The 16,470-nt window shown below is 38.2% G+C and overlaps 1 protein-coding gene across 4 annotated transcripts in view; it reads left to right on the top strand.

Moving 5' to 3' along the window:
- Window positions 1-2,604: 2,604 nt before the first annotated feature.
- The window catches only part of sbno2b (strawberry notch homolog 2b), a 67,559-nt gene continuing 53,693 nt past the window's right edge, over window positions 2,605-16,470 (top strand). For 3 of the 4 annotated variants that reach the window (XM_005733984.2, XM_005733983.2, XM_013911122.1), the window contains exon 1: window positions 2,605-2,772. The gene's annotated coding sequence lies outside the window, so the exon portion shown is untranslated. Of the gene's footprint in view, window positions 2,773-3,306; window positions 3,426-16,470 lie in introns of those variants that run through there. The other variant, XM_005733982.2, reaches the window with a different exon arrangement.

The following is a 16,470-nucleotide window of genomic DNA, read 5'->3' as shown; positions in this document are numbered from 1 at the left end:
TCAAGAAATTCCTTCAAGGCATTCCTGATTTATCCTTTTTACCTGCGCCAAGGAGTTTAAGTTTTTGGTAGTATCTGTGTGCATCCGTTCTGTCATTCTCTGTTAAGAAGACAGTTTTAAAAGCTTTAAATTAATTCAGCTAAAACTTTATAGCTGTGTACAGTTGTATTAACAGTTCATTAAAATTTGCCTTATATCCAAGAAGGTCTTCATGGTCAACTTAATAATTTATTGGTCCAAAATTGACAAAAAACCTTATAACCTTATATGTTTCTTATAAGTGTTGTGTGTATTGTCAACACAATACACACCTTTGCCCACATCACACACATTGTTGAAGTGTATTATTCTGAGCATGATGAAGTACCCATTTCTTAAACGCTCGAAATGTTACTGAAAAATGACAATAGGTTTTCAGACTGAAAAGAATGGGTTGGCATGGGATAATTTCGAGTACAGTTTATTGATTTTATTATGAATCTGTTAATTTACAGAAAGAGGTTATAACTGTTAAAATACATAATAATTTGAATAGATGTGCGATGTTGCTGAATACATTTTTTTTTTTTTTTTTTGGGAACCAAATTAACTTTTTGTTCAAACCTTTTTTTTCTTTAAAAGGTTTTTTTTTAAAATTTTTACCTATTTTTCTTAACCATTGAATTTATTGTTTTCCCCTTGCCCTTAACCTTGCCTTTTGCCTTTTTTTTTGCGTTTTTTCTTCCGTTTTTTAAAAAAAAAACTTTTTTCACTGCAGGCTTATTAAATTACTTTTAAAATAAACAAAGAAAACAAAATGAATTAATATAATGAATATAATATATAAAAAATGGCTATAAAAATATAATACTATTTCCCTAAAAGTGAATACTGTCCAGTGAGCTGGTTGCTGTGGAAGAGGTTTTTTGCTTTTGGAGTGCTTTTTCTTGTTCATTTTATTTATTACACCTTTATTTAATCAGGAGGTCCCTTGAGACCAACTGTTAAAAATCAAATGTAACATCAAAACACATCAAACAAAATAAAATAAGTCAGAGTCAAAATAACACAAATACAAGGTCCGGCTTATAAATAGCGGTTACACTCTCTAGTTACAGGAGTCTTTATGAGAGCTCTGAACTCTCCCACGGAGATAAAAACATTCAACTTTAATGTGCGCTGAAGGTTATTTCATGACAAAGATGCAAAATTAGAGCATGTTTGTAGAAACTCAACGGCTGGATCAATAACCTCACAAAAAGAAGGAAAAAACAGAGACATATACACCCTACATATAAGCATATGGATATCAAAAAACAACTGCATAAAAACATAGCAATAAATCATACTTTTCTTACATTTATGATTATCAGCAGTTTCAGGAGTAATACTTGAACCTGCAAGAGTAGCAGTAGGGATTGTGCACAGAATGTTGGTCCATGGAAGGGAAAAACTGTAAAATAGGTTAGTTAATTAATATATGAAAATAAAGAATCTGGTTAAACCTAGTTCTTAAAACTGTAGCTGAAACAAAACAAATGCACATAGCGCCTAACAAGACCGTTTAAAGTGACATACTTTAAGAATTCAGTTTTATTTATATAGCACCAAATCACACCAGTCACCTGAAGGCTCTTTATACTGTGTGGTAAAGACAATACAGTAACATAGAGAAAACCCCAGCAATCACACATGCCCCAATGAGGAAGCACTTGGCAACAGTGGAAAGGAAAAACTCCCTTTTAACGGAAAAATCCTCTTAATGATCCAGGCTGAAGGAGGGTCAGCCCTCGGCCATTGATCGGTTGGGAGTGAGATGGGGTAGACATGACAAAAAGCACAATGATGGACCAGAGACAGAGATTAATAATGACTAATGATTAAATGCAGAGTGGGTACAACCACAGGAAGTGAAAAGAGGTAAGTGAAAAAGAAACCCTCAGTGCATCATGGGACGCCTCCAGCAACCTGGGCCTCTTGCACCACTAAGGAGGAGTTTGGGTACCTGATCCAGTCCTAACTATAAGCTATATCAAAAGGAAAAGTTTTAAGTCAAATCTTAAAAACAGAGAAGGTGTCTGTCCCCAAAAAGGGAGCTGGTTCAACAGAATAAAAGGCCTAAAACTGCAGCCTGAGCGCAAAGTGCTCTGTTGGGGTGATGTAGCACTACGAGGTTAAACCTCTAAACTTTTATAACCTAATGCACACTTACATTAAGTTACATATTGTTTAAACCAGTGAAAACTGTGTTTGTCGGTATTATTTATTTATTTTTATTTATATTGGTTTATTGTAGACTTACACTTGTTTTTAAAACTATGAAATATTTTATTTATTTATCAGATAGTCAATCTGAATTTCAGCATCTGCGTACCTTTGACTGAGCTGCTTGTTATTATTAAGGTATTAGTATTTATTTCTTGGCCAGCTGTTTATTAACTTAGCTATAACTGCTGAGCGCTCATTTGTCACTCTTTATATATTTTGTCTAACTTGACGCATTGTCTCAGGTGGGCCAAACACTTAACTATTTCTGTGCTCTTCTGTTTTCTGTTCTCGATCAACAAGCAGAGTCCTCGAGGGATCTGAACGAGCGGCTCTTGTGTGTGACGACAACGGCGGAAATATTTTTTCGCTGTTCAAAATGGCAGCGTCTCAATCAGGAAGTGGAGAAAACAACTACGAAGAATAAGTTGGATAAAATTCCCTATTTCTGTTACTTTGACGCGAGTGTTCGATCAAAATCAGGCCGTGAGCTCGGGGTTTGGTTTGAGAATAGGAAACACGTCAACGGTAAGTGTACTTCGATTATATTGGGAAAATGCGAGCGACACATCGGCAGTAGCCTTATAACAAGATGCGTTCAGGGCAGCCTCTCCTAGGCGCGCACGTTTTTTACGACGGGCTACGCCGGCTCTTCGGCGCCTGGACTGGATTAAACGAATGGAACGTTATCGATATACATGTAATGTCATGAAACCCATGGAAGTTAGGAGCAAATAAAACACACATAGCGATGTTAATTACTTCGTTATGCTGTGTTCGAGAAAGTCCGGTGGCTATCTTAGCTAGCGTGTTACGGAGTTACACGCTATCGCTTTAATATTAGCCAACCAGCAAGTAATTTGGGTCAATAAAAATTTCCATGCTATCTTTATCATTTAAAGAGAAACAGGTAGCAGTTGCTACAAAAACTATTTTAACACAAATCTGGACAAACTGATATTTTATGTACTAAACTAGAGTGTATTCTCTCTCAATAACATACAAGTGCCAGGCATGTTAGTGTAAAACGAGCATACCCAAAGTCGGAAAAAGGCTATGAGCTATGCTACCAGAGCTAGCACAATGAGCTATACAAAGTATGGTTGATTTTAGTGAAGTAAAACCAGGTATACTTTGCCTAATCGTTGTTTTCTTGACCAGCAGTCGTACGCGATTTTTCGGTAAGAAAACGAAGCATATTAATTAGAAATATTCAGAAGCCAGTGTTGGTTTGTTTGTTACTCCGTAATAGATATGTCGTTTGTCGTTCACTAAGCTAACAGTAGTGGCAGTGATACTGTACGCAGAGCTTTGGCTGTTTTCCTTTGTGCTGTTTGAAACCAGTGCGTCCACTTTTATCAACACAAGCTGAAATTTTCAGCTTATTTAAAAAAATGCTGCTTACTTTCATCGCGTAGGCGTACACACTAACTTTAGCTGAATTACAGGAGAGGGAACAACGCCATTTAGTATAATCTCAAAGCAAGTCAAGTTAGTTGAAAAGTACTGTTGTTCTCGGAGACCTTGGGGAGATGTTGCCCCAGTTTGTGCATCTAATGTATTAATTAACAAATGAGACAGAAGAAAGGCTGAAAGTTGTAAGCGTACTTGGTAACAATAAACTTTGTGCGTGTAATACATGTTTCCGCACACTTCTTTTTCATTATATGATTATGACGTGTATGTACCACTGTTAGGAATGTTGTGTTTGTCAAAGAGGTGGCTAAAGTATGCGAGTATTCTGTGCCAGGGTGCTTTAACTTATTATAGTAGAAGGGTCCGGATTAAACACGCCACTGGTCATGTCTTCCACGAATTTAAGCTATATGTTTAATACAGAAAAAAATCAGATTGATGTGGCTGAAACCAAACACATTGGAGCGTTTGGATTTGACTCATAAGGAAATGAAAATGGCTCCCACATAGCTGTCCCCTCCAGTTCTTTCCTGCAATTTTCGCTATTTGGTTTCCACTGTGTTTCTCGCCTGCAGCAAAGGCTAGTCGAGCCCTATGCAAGCCTTGACACAGTAGGTTGCCATGGTGCCTGGCTATTTTTCTAATTATGTCATTCTCCTTTTGTTGATGGATAGTATTTGGTGGCTGCGAAATGAACAACATGCTAGGCTTTTGTCACAGTTTTAGTCAAAAATATCTAAACCCCTGTGATGAGGTCAATGGACTTGGTGTTGTTTGTTGTAAAATCCCTCTTGCAGCCAAATCTCCCCCACTCTCCTGAACTTAAATGGAAACAGACAGGGTTTTTTTTTTTAAACTTATTATATCACCTACCCAGCAACTTAAGTACTACACTAGAATATAATGCTTTTACAGATACCCATACATAGAGAAAAGTGGCTTTGAATTTAAGGGAAGTTTTGTTGGTTTGGTTAAAACAAATAAAGTACCAGTTAATCACTCATGTAATAATAGCTACTTTTGGTAACCATGCATACCAGGCTGTATTTTAAGTGCGTGTATAAAAAAAAAGGTTCGCATGAGCAATAACAGTGGTTGAGCTCCACTTCTACTTCTGTGTGTGTTTATGCTGAACAGCTCCCCTTTTCTAATTTTCCTCTGTGCCAGACAATTGATGGCTGTCTGCCCTGCAGGGACTCTGAGGGTCACTGCACACTAGATCTGTTGGCACCATGTTTAGAGCCTGCAGGAACTACAAAGATGACACAAAGAGAATATGTGGGTGTTTCACATAGCAGGATTAGCAAGTTGCATATGCTTTAAAAGTGTTAAGACATGTCCTCTGAAATTTTTACTGTTTTTAAATAGTAATGTATGTTCAGGCTTTGTTTAACGCAAGAGTATTACACATGCAGTACAAGGGTTGCTAAAAGGTCCAGTAACATCCACCCGATGACGTTGGAAAGTTGTTGGAAAGAGTATTTTGAATGTAGATCAAGACACGCTGTTTAAATCATAAAATACAAAAGCTTTACATGTGAAGATTTTACACTTTAAAAAGTAACTTGTAAAGTGTAGTGATTGTGCAAAAACTGTATATTGTAATTTATCTGAAGACATAACAGTCTGCTTATTGTCTGGTTTGTAAATGAAGTGCTCATTGAATGACAAAAACTGAATTGAAAGTAGACCTTCTGATGTCAGGAAAATTTTTTAGGGGAGAGCAGTAAGGGATGTTTTTCACTAATTGCCTATGATTTCTGCTTTTAGAAAAACTTACCTATGACTCAGGTAAAAGTTTTCAGAATTTACTTTACGTTTACATGATGAGAAATATTTGCAGGGTTATTTTCATGTAGATTATGGTTTTAAAATACTTTCTGACTTGAGATGAAATTGGGAAATTAGTTACTCCTGGTCTTATTGGTTTGGGGAGGCCAAACAGCTGTGATGCACTACTAAGCAATGGCTCATGCCCCCCACTGTTTGTGATTTGGCCTCCATTCTCCTTCAGCCCATGTCTTTGCTAGCTTGTTCCCCCTTTCTCCAATTGGTGCCAGTGATAAATCTCATTTATTGCCTTTGGGTTGATTAGAGTGAGAGTAAAAATGTGAAGTGGAGGAGGGGTATCGGCCCTAGGTAATTCGTTTGATTCAGTTCCTGCTTTCCTGGAATCTGGGCTTCATTAGGTAATAGTTCGTGTACTAAAAAAAATATAAATGTTTGGTGATAGGAGAGTGAAAGCACAAGTAGGAGTTGTTATGAATATGTGGCAATGGGGCTCACCTCTTACACTGTATTATGAAACAGCCTTTTATGATAGGCTGTCTGAGTATCCCCTGTCCCCTTTCCAGACCTGGAGCCCATGTGGATCTCTCCCAAGCCACATCAGAGGTTGGTGAGACATGACTGAAATGCAGGAGAGCATACCACACTCTGGCATGCCTCGTTGCTTTACTTTATGATTTTCTGTGGAAAAAGTGTGTCAGAATACTTCTAAGAAACTCAGACAATGATTTCAAACTGGGACTCATCCAGGAATTAGATATAAGAGAAATGTTAGTCTCCACATAGATTGATAACCGAGTACAGTGCGTGTCAGTGTTTCAGTTATCAGACTAGATCCATATCTAGCTCCACATGGTAACTAGGGAAGAATAAGAAGAGTGGTTAATTAAATGCCAACATACAACCTAGTTTGTGAAGTTTTTTTAAATGCGTGAAAGGAGATTTGAGGTGTAATTTTTTTTTTAATGAACAATTTAAAATAATGTGTTTTTATGTCTGCCGTTGACCCTTGTTAAACGAGCACCCTACTGTGTTTCCCTGACATGTATTAAACCTAGTCCTAGATTAAAAAACTTGTTCAGTCGTGTAAAACTAGGATTAGTTCATGTCTTGGTAACTGAGCCATAGAGTTTAGACCTTTTAATTGTAAGTATAGTAGTTTCAAGTGAATTTAAGATAAAGTTTTTATTGAAATTACACATTAATGCTTCTTTGCAAGTATTTAGAGGTCAACTGATACTGGCTTTTTGGATCTGTTGCAGAGAATGATTGTGGGAATAAAAAATAATAATAGATAATAATAATAATAGTAACCGGTATTGTATGTCAGGGATGCATCCTGAAAGTCGAGGACTCAAATCATCAGTCAAAGATTGCTGAATATACTTAGTGGACCATTCGTTGACAACATGCTGCATTGCGGTTGAACGTTAAGAGAAGTTGAAATTGAAGGTGAAGTGAAACTTTTTTACCTGCAGAGACTTTCCTTTTAGGTAACTTGTCTGACGTTAAGTTTAGTGTTATGGGAAGTTTGAAACCTGTGTGTGTGTGTGTGTGTGTGTGTGTGTGCATGAGTGGGTGAGTGCAAAAGAGAGCGAGGAATTAACGTTACCAGTAGCCATAGATACTTTGAAGTTTATGCCAACAGCAGTGATTAATTACTATAATCCACCATAAAGTTTCTAGACATGTAATAGTATCAGCGAAGCCTTCAGTTATGTGTTGTATACTAGTTTTTTCTGTCCCATAAGAATGGAAATAACAGGCTCTGTCATGCAACTTTATGATGCTGTTTCTCTTCCTGCCCCTCATTACTGCAAAGTTGTTCCAAACATTCAAGGTTACCAGCTAGTAAACCAGACTACAGACACAGTAGCATTTCAAACCTTAAAAGAATTTAATGCAAGAGCTCACATTTCGAACAAGTGTTTGGTGCCTTTGTGCTTAAAGGTTAGCTTCTTTAGTCATTTTACAAATATGTTTGATCCCAACGTCTAAGGTTTCCCAAAGTTGTCAGTGTGAGTAAATATTTGTCCTTCCGTAGTAGAGTGACACTGAATTTCCAAGAATATATAATGGGTCTAACAATGAAGGGGGGGGAAAGAAAGACTTGTCAGTCTGTGCGGGTCAGCTTACTCTGATGCATAGCTCAGCCACTTCAGTTTCATGTAAACCCTGAACCAAATCTTAACCTGCCTCATCCTGCAGTAAGTGTATTTGTACTGTTGGCAGTAACTTAATTACCCTTGTCCTTAAAAAATGGCTCAGTTAATGTCACTTGACATCATCCAGTTTGATTTATGTGTATGTGAATGCGTGGCTTTGTTTTTTTGTTTTGTTTTGTTTTTAAGTGAGGCAGAGTTTTCCTTGTTTTTAACATATCTGTGACATTTTATGAAGCAGTGGCAATGGTGGAGATGGAATTTGTGAAAAGACCGAATGGATTTGGAGTTATAAAAAGAATGGATTATGGTAAACATTACCACTTACTAAAGTAACACATTGCAGTACTTTACCGGAACTGCATTTGAATATTGTCTAAGTAATGACATAATACAAGTTTTTGAAATTTTTCTTTTATTGAGCATTGTGATAAAGATGGCAGTTTTTTGTTTATTCAACTTTTCTTCAAAGATCCCCCACCCAAAACATCATTGACATGTTAGCCTTTTCTGACAGAATTTGTACTGGGCCTCATATTCATTATTTAAATGAGTTCCACACAGCACTTTTCATCGGTTTTAGTCATATTTGGCTTTGCATGTTTTCTCTATTGTTTTAGTTTGCATTTTGTCCTCGGTCTGTCTGTGCTTTTGCTTTTTCTCTTCTCTTTTCTCATTACCCAGCCAGTTTCAGTAGATGACTGCAATTCCTGGAGTCTTGGTCTGCTGAAGATCTGTTCCTATTATAAGGGAGTTCTTCTTTTCCACTGTCGCTGAGTGCTGATTGTTTGGGTTCCCTCTATAGTATTGTAGGGTCTTTACCTAACATTATAAAGTATGACACATAGGGTTTCTGGATGGGATTACTTTACCATTTTATTCTACTTCAGAATAGTGTAATGCATGGTGACACTTTAAATTTAGATATATATTGTTGCTTTTTCACCTTACTGTCATCTTACGTTTACACAGCAGATCAAAGCCGCTGTGTGCAGTCTCTGCTGGTATCTGGAACACCTGAGCACAATGTGTTATAAGGTGTTTCATGTTCCTCGTATAATTTTTCTGTAAATCTCATAACAGTGTATGCTCTTTGACAAGCTGTTCATCAAAATAATCTGTAGTAATTAAATAAAGAGCTAATTCTGTGATGGGGCCACCAAATTGCAACTTTAATTCTGACTGACTCATCTGGGACTTGTCATATCATACAGTAGGCACTTGTTCTTTGTAATTATTTTCAGTTTACAGTAATTTGGTCTTCTGATCACAATGATATAATTTTTTGAACATGCTTTGCCTGTCTGATTTATTTTCAGCATGGCTTGTTGGTTTCAAGTAGTGTTGTTCTAGAGTATAAAGGCAGCCTAGTCAGTGAGGCAGCTCCTATGTGAAATAAAAAGGATGAACTGAAGTTTGCAAAGTGACATAGACAGCCAAAGATACACTCCTGTGAGCTGTGCAAATGGTGCAATATTTTCATGCCTGCCAGATAACTGAGGTCAGTTTTAGTGGAGCAGAGAGTACTGTCTGGACTTGAACGGTGTTAGGGCACAGTTCACAGTCCAGACTATTTCGTTTGCCTGTGCTGTGTTGTTTGCTTGTGAACCATGCATCTGGTAGCTTTTGTTGGGTGTTATGACTGACTCTCTGAATAACCATGGCTGAGAGGGGTGGTTATGGGGGTGGAGATTCAGACGCATTGAGCCAGCTGCCTCCAATCAGCAGCAAAATCTCTTTGGAGTTCAGACTGGGTGAGAGGCAGTAGCTAACGCCACTGGCTTCCATGCACAGGATGGAGGTGGAAAGAGGAATGGACGTAAGGGAAACTGGGACATGGAGATATATACACCATATACTGGGTTGCCACACAGCAGGAGGAACTGTAGTGGAAAAAAGAAAACAACTGGGCATTGCTCGAAAGAAAGGAGTTAGGCATAGTGCAGTAATCATAATATGTTATTTTCACATTAGAATGCAACGTTAACTGCATTTTAATTTTCATACAGCAGTATATATCATAAATGACTTTAAAATGGCGCAAGGAACAATATTTTAAATCAGCCAAGACACATACATGATGAAAAAGTACACTGGCTTTGCTTATATAGGTGTGAGTAAAAATCCTTAAGAAATATCACAAGGAGCTGAGCTTTTTTTTTTAAAAAAAAAATTGGTTTAATATTTTTTGTGGGGGAGTAAAATAAGCTGTTGTCTATTCACCTAAAAAGTTTAACCAGAGTAGTCAAGGCAAAAAAACTGTGCAACACTAGCATACGCTATCATCCCTCTATTCTGAGGAAATTAGATGACAGAGGAAAACGGGGCAAAGAGGCAGCTAAGTGGATTGTTCTCTCTTTGATCAAGTCAGCCTTTGATCTATTTCTGGTGAGCTGGTGGTAGAAGTAGAGGGATTTGCTCCTAAATGAGTGCCATCAGGCAACTGTAAAGCATTGTTTTACTCCTTTTTTGCTCTTTTGCTCTTATTATTATCCAAATTGTTTTTGCCCTCACCTTTTTTCTCTCCGTTCTCTTCCTGTTCTCCGTTATCGCTCCTTGTTCTTATTTACCACAACAAAGCCATCCTCTCACCCACAAGAGCTCGATTAAGTTCTCGCTTTAAGGATAAATTACTTTAATGTCTCATTCAGCTTGTGTTTGTGGCCACAAAGATATTCATCATCCCGGCAAAATGGTGCTGAATAACCATTTGGAGTTGGTTGATGAAGATGTAATTAGGATTAATTGGTATTCACTTGCAAGCAGCGAAATCTGTGAACCCAGCCTTTCATTTAGAGCAGACCATTCAAATAAATGCCCATTTGTTTTATGAAAGGTGTTCCTGTGTGCTGTCCCAGTCCGTAGAGGCTCTTTGATAAATATTTGTACAAGAGAAATGCAGTAACAACAGACTCCTAAAACCAAATTTGTTTCCATTTCCCGACTTTGATAAGACAGCTGATTCAGTTACACCGTTATTCGATCATTATTCTCTATCCAGTGTCCTACTCAGTTACTGGGCTGTTAACAGTCCCTTTACGGCAATGCTGAATGGAATTTCCTTTCTGGCAGTGGGAACCGGGAAAGATAGGTAGCTAATGTCTGTGTCCTTCCATGTATGTGCTTAAGGGCTTGCGTCATGTCTGTGCATGTGCACACCGTGTCAAGTATGGACCCTTTGTGTTGAAAAAGGTGCTGATTAATAATGTAGGCTGTTTTGAATGATGGCATCCCGCGTTTCCCTGGGAAGTAACTTGTTCCTTTTATGAATATTTCATCACAGCAACTAATGAATCCAGCCAGTCAAGCCAATCATAACCAGCCAACAGCCCCCTTGCTGCTTTGGTGTAGTGTAGCTGGGCCCTAATCATTTCTAACCTGATTACTGGTGATGCTGATGGACTCAGATGGGTCATGAGTAAGTGGTGTACATTGAATTGAATGTTTGTTGTTATCCAGCTTGTTAGTAGTAAAGACAGAGACATACTACAACAGTATACAGAGTGACAGATGCCAACAGAGGGCTGTCTACATATTTCTACAGTACCTGCAATAAATGTGCAGTTACGTTTTGGGTTTTTTTCATGAATCCATTTTTTTACAGACCTACCGTTTAGTCAAATGAGCCCGTGGGCTTCACCTAAAAAGCACTGCTGCAAGAAACATTAAAGGGCTATAAAGAGATGCAAAATGACTACAGGATATGCTAAAACCCCAAGGAAACCTCTCCCTATGTCCTGGGGACTGTGTAATGTCCCTATAAGTCCCTAGGGCATATAGGGACACCACATGAGAACTGTGATGTGGTACTAGATGGGAAAAGTGGGGGACTTTCACAAGTATTTGCCAAGGTGCTTATTGTCTCATGTAATGTCCATGGTAACTTTGGGAAAAACAGACTCATGTGAAATAACTTTAATTCCTTTTTCCTGGCATTTCCACTCATAGATTTCTCCACACTAGTACTGCAGTGACCTCAGAGGTTCAGCTGCACAATAGCATCAGCTGTGTCTCCTCCAGACTGGTTCATCTAGTACTTTTATGCACCTTACTGAGTGCATAGAGCACTTAACAAAAAATCTAATAAATATATAGCACGTACAAAGGCGCTGAAAAAATTGGTTGACATAATGAGGTTTTGACACCTTGTGAGCCGCAAGGAACTGATTATGCAAATGTGGTTAATGAATGAAGCACAGCTAAACTTCTGAATACTTCCCGTAACCCTACTGAAAAGAAAAGATGATATTAGTATGATTTGAAGTAAAGGAATGCATATTAATGCTACAAGACAGGGGATTAACTATGGTGGGTAAACTGCATAACATGGGATATCATTTATTTACCTTTTGCACTGGTCTTGGTCTTGAAAACAGGATATGGCGCATCTGAGATATCTTGTTTTCATAAAGGAAGACATTTATATATTACTAGACCTAAAATGTATTAAGATAATGTCTACAGAGTTACTTCATGTAAAGCATAGAGCATGATTTCATTATGAGTCAGGAAGAGAAAAAATCACTGTTTGTGAAATTCTGATTGTCAGTATCAACACTCCACATGTGAGTTTTCATTTGTCAAGTGAGGTGGCACACACGCGCTAGGCAGGGTGGTGCTTCTCCTCGTGAGTGTTAATCGTGATTTACCAGCTTAAGGAAGTCACACTTCCCTGGATGATCTCCATGTGCTCTGGCAGCCACAAGGCCACCAGCAGTCAGTCAGCTAGTTCAGTATATGCCAGACTCCCTTTTCACTCTCATTATTGGTACTTGCAAGCTGATAGTGGATTGTGTAACAGGGTGGTGGTGCAAACAGGCAGGCACATATCATGTCTTGGAAATATTGTTTCTAAAAATGTCATGTTAGTAAATGTCCACATTTGTGAAAGGGCTGTTTACTTATGGCAAAAAATCATGCCTATGAGTTTTTCTGTCAATTCTGTGATAACAGTTATGAGTAACAAGGTAACTAAGAAAAATCATGCTTTTGCTAAACTTTTTAAATGGCCAAGAGGCAGCAGGCACACATGTCTCAGGAAAGCTGCACAGGACCCACCAAGAAGATAGAGTGCCCCTGCAGGTTCTCCTTCGGAAATGTTGTTATGACTTTTACTTCCTTTATCTACATCTTGTTGATTAAAGGCTCTTTTTGAATTATCTTGGGTGAAACAGTGAGTGAGTTGGACTTTTAGGGAATTGCCAAAGTGCACAACTGTAAAGAAAAAATGGTAACTACATTCATTACATAAAGCAAAATGCAAATTTATGGTTAAACAATAATCGTATATAAGCTATCTTGTTTTCACAATTATTAGAAGCCAAAATTATATTTAAAGAAAAATCACATCGTCCTAGTTTGTAGCCTCTTAAGTTAATAGTGTGTGGATTTGTTTCAGGTTTTAAGGATTTTGCAAATACTGCAGATGAAGTGGCCTAATTTGTTTTTAGTGAGCTCTTGCATCAGACCACCCAGGAAGAGGGAGAGAGATGGACTAGGAGACTCACATGGGAGAGGGCTGCACAAAAACCAGCAGTAACCTCTGACTTAATTAACAGATTTAAGAGATTACACTACAGAGTGCTTGCTTTCACTTGCTCTGTTACATTTTTTGTAGGACATTAACCTTTTTTTTCCCTTTTTTGTAGCACCCTGTACCTTAAAAAAAAGAACTGCATGAATTGTGTATGTTGAGGAAACTCCTTGTGCCCCTTGCATTACAGTGGACATTTTTTGTTTTCTTCTCACTGCCCACTACTGCCAGCCCTCTTCCTTCTGCAGATAGCCCTCTTCATCACACCCCTCTTCATCTCTGCAGGAGTTAGGAGTAGTAGGGGGGTTTTCTGTTTTCCGGTAATGAGAGACCTTACAGGAAGGGCAGATCTGGGACCACAGTTACAATGATCAGTATCGATTATCCTCCGGAGCTCTCTGGAGGGAGAAGGGGGAACGAGGGACATTTTCTGTTGCTAAGAGACAATAACTGGCATGGTACTAGTGGGTGACGTGGGTTTAGGTGGTAGGGGGGACAAGAGACAGGGCATTATGGGAAGCAATTCTGCCTTTTAAATCAATGAGAAAATGCATTGGTGGACTTAGGCTAGTATTTGAAGATGAAGAGGGCTATGGAACGATGGAGCTCCTGTCTGCTAAGGCTAATGAGGAAGACTGAGTGGTTCTAGCTATCACAATTCTTGACTTAGATCAGTGTGCTAGCTAACAAACATCTACTATACTATGATGTTAGTAAGGAATTACATAAATGTTGTAACTGTAGTTTCATGGACATCATTTCAAAACAGCAGAATTCTAAGTGCTACATTGTCTGACATCTAATGGTTAAAAGCAATAAAAACTGCTTCTCGTGTGTGCTTTTTTGAACTTTGGTTCTTTGTGGAGAACGCTGCTGTTGTTTTACTTGTGTTTAGAAAAACTTTATATCCCATCAGTACTGGATTTAATGCATCATATCTTCACCCTTGGGATATATGGGCTTGGCTTTTTTAAGGACTCTTGTGTTTCTATATCATCTGTGTTAGTCTCTTTATCTGCTAGCCAAAAACCTATGCAAATGGACACCTGTGCAGTACCATAAGGCCCGCATGTTTCAGCAGAACGTTGGTATCGGCCATGTTAACTGATACTATCAGCAATTAAAATGACATCATTGTAAGCAGGCGATGTTTATGTGTTGTGTTACATCCATTTTTTGGATGGCTAAAAGTAGGGTAATGAAGGGCTGAAAGAGCTTAAAACTGTGTTTTTATAATAAAGATTTCTTTGTTTCCCTGCAACAAAAGGGGATAAAATAAGAACAAAAATAAAGAAATAAATACTTCAGTATTGGGCATTGGCCAAACATGATGGAGCCATAATGTTACAGCTGAGTTAGTGATGCCGAATTGGTTAGGAAATTGAATGGTGCACAACAAGTGCAAGCAAAACCAAAGCGTGGCGTGCACTAGGAGCTGTGATGACACTTTTGGCATGCATTTGCAAAGCACTGTCCTTACGTTGCTACACTAAGTAGATTTATGCAACACCAGCATGTCCTCACAAGGCTCCCAGTACACAGTCTCTGACTCCCTTGCCTTGCTTTTGTCTCCCTGCTTTGAGCTGCACTTTCTAGGGTGAAATCCAGCCATACATATTCAAAAAATATCTAATTTCCTTTTGCTTCAGACCTCTTGCCTAGGAAATTTGCCAGTTGGTTCTTTGCATTGGGCTTCCCCCTCATTTGTTTCACCTTTATCCAGACAGTATCACACAGGCAGCCCGAAGTGGAAAATGGCCTCCCTTTGTGTGTATTGGCTCTGCTAGTGGTGACTATCTTGGGCCAGGCCTCTGTCTCTGTCACATACACTGACTTGCACACACTCGGACACACAAAGTCCTCCTTATTTAGACCCTCATGAACTCTATTAGGATTTATTACCTCAGCTTTGTCCCCAGTGAACATGTCTGGTCTGTGTTCCAGATTGGGGGCAAACTGGAGGAGGGAATGAAGGAAGGACAAGGGGAAGGAGGGTAGCAGTTTGAGTAGTAGTGTTTCTAATGTAACACAGACATGCTTTGTAAAGTGCTAAAACATTGGATCCCATCTGGTGAGATTCATTAGAGATTTGTTAGGCTTGTGGACTTTAAGTAGCAAAAAACTGACTTTAGTTTTATATATTGTTTATGTGATCTAGTTGGAAATCGCTGTTTATGGATTTAGATCCCATATAAGAGAAAAGAGGTTCTCTAAAATATACAGAGATATTATACTTGATATTAAATAATTTAGCTAATTGAGCCAAAGCAATTATTGTGCTGCATTCAGTTTTGCAATCGCTCAAATGCTTTTCCATTCAGGTTTTCCCTTTGTTTATTTTTGTAGCTCTGTGTGTTTAAGATTGACAATGTTAAGGTATAGGCTTTACAGCATTTTAGGAATCTGTCTGCATATCTACGAGTTGAGTTGTAAGATACACATATTTTACGACATGAAAGGTCTTGTGAGTACACACTATTGGTGTTTTTTTTTTTTTTGACACTGTAATTTTTATTGATAGTTTTGTCACAGTTTAAACATAGACATGTATTGCATTACAGGAAAAATAACCATGCAAGCACACAGTCAAAACAAATAGAACTAAAGCGAACAAAAGGTGTGGGTGCCAATTCTAATCAACTACCGTATGCATGCCTGCCTTTACTCCGCAGCATACATACTCCAGCTTATATACGTACTTTTATATGGGCATGCATCAATAGATATACAGAGTCATAGACCTTAAATGTTTTGTTCGTTCATTAATTTTCCTTGGTGCCATATAATGTCCACTTCTCCCACTTAGCAACGAAAATATCTTCCTTTAATCTAAGAATGTAAGTCATTTTTTCCATTGCATAGATTTCTCCAACAATATTTAACCAGTCTTTTGATGAAGGCGGATCCAGTTTGTACCAGTTTCTTGTTATAGCTTTCTTTGCAGCTATCAATAGGATTTTTGTCAAATACAAGTCGTCATACAGAACATACTCTCTAATATTCCCAAGATATACAGTTTTAAAATTGTGTGGTAATTGATAGCCCAAGATATTGCCTATTACAAGAGTCACGTTCTTCCAAAAATTATGCAGTTTCAGGCACTCCCAAAACACGTGCGTATGGTGTGCTTCCATGTTACCACACATGTTACCAGCATGGCAAACTGTCTTGAGTCTGTTTACTTTTGATTTTTGGTGTAATAAAGAATCGAGTAAGATGTTTCCACCCAAATTCTCTCCAGCATCTTGAGTTAGTCGTTGTGTTCTGGGTTTCACACATATCTAACCATTCCTCAGTTGAGATATCAGTTTTTATTTCCTGCTCCCA

The sequence above is a fragment of the Pundamilia nyererei genome, unplaced genomic scaffold (assembly GCF_000239375.1).
Source record: "Pundamilia nyererei isolate P.nyererei 1_Seehausen unplaced genomic scaffold, PunNye1.0 scaffold00056, whole genome shotgun sequence".
Taxonomy (NCBI): domain Eukaryota; kingdom Metazoa; phylum Chordata; class Actinopteri; order Cichliformes; family Cichlidae; genus Pundamilia; species Pundamilia nyererei.
The sequence above is the reverse complement of the archived record's forward strand: the minus strand, read 5'-3'. Positions and strand labels throughout refer to the sequence as shown.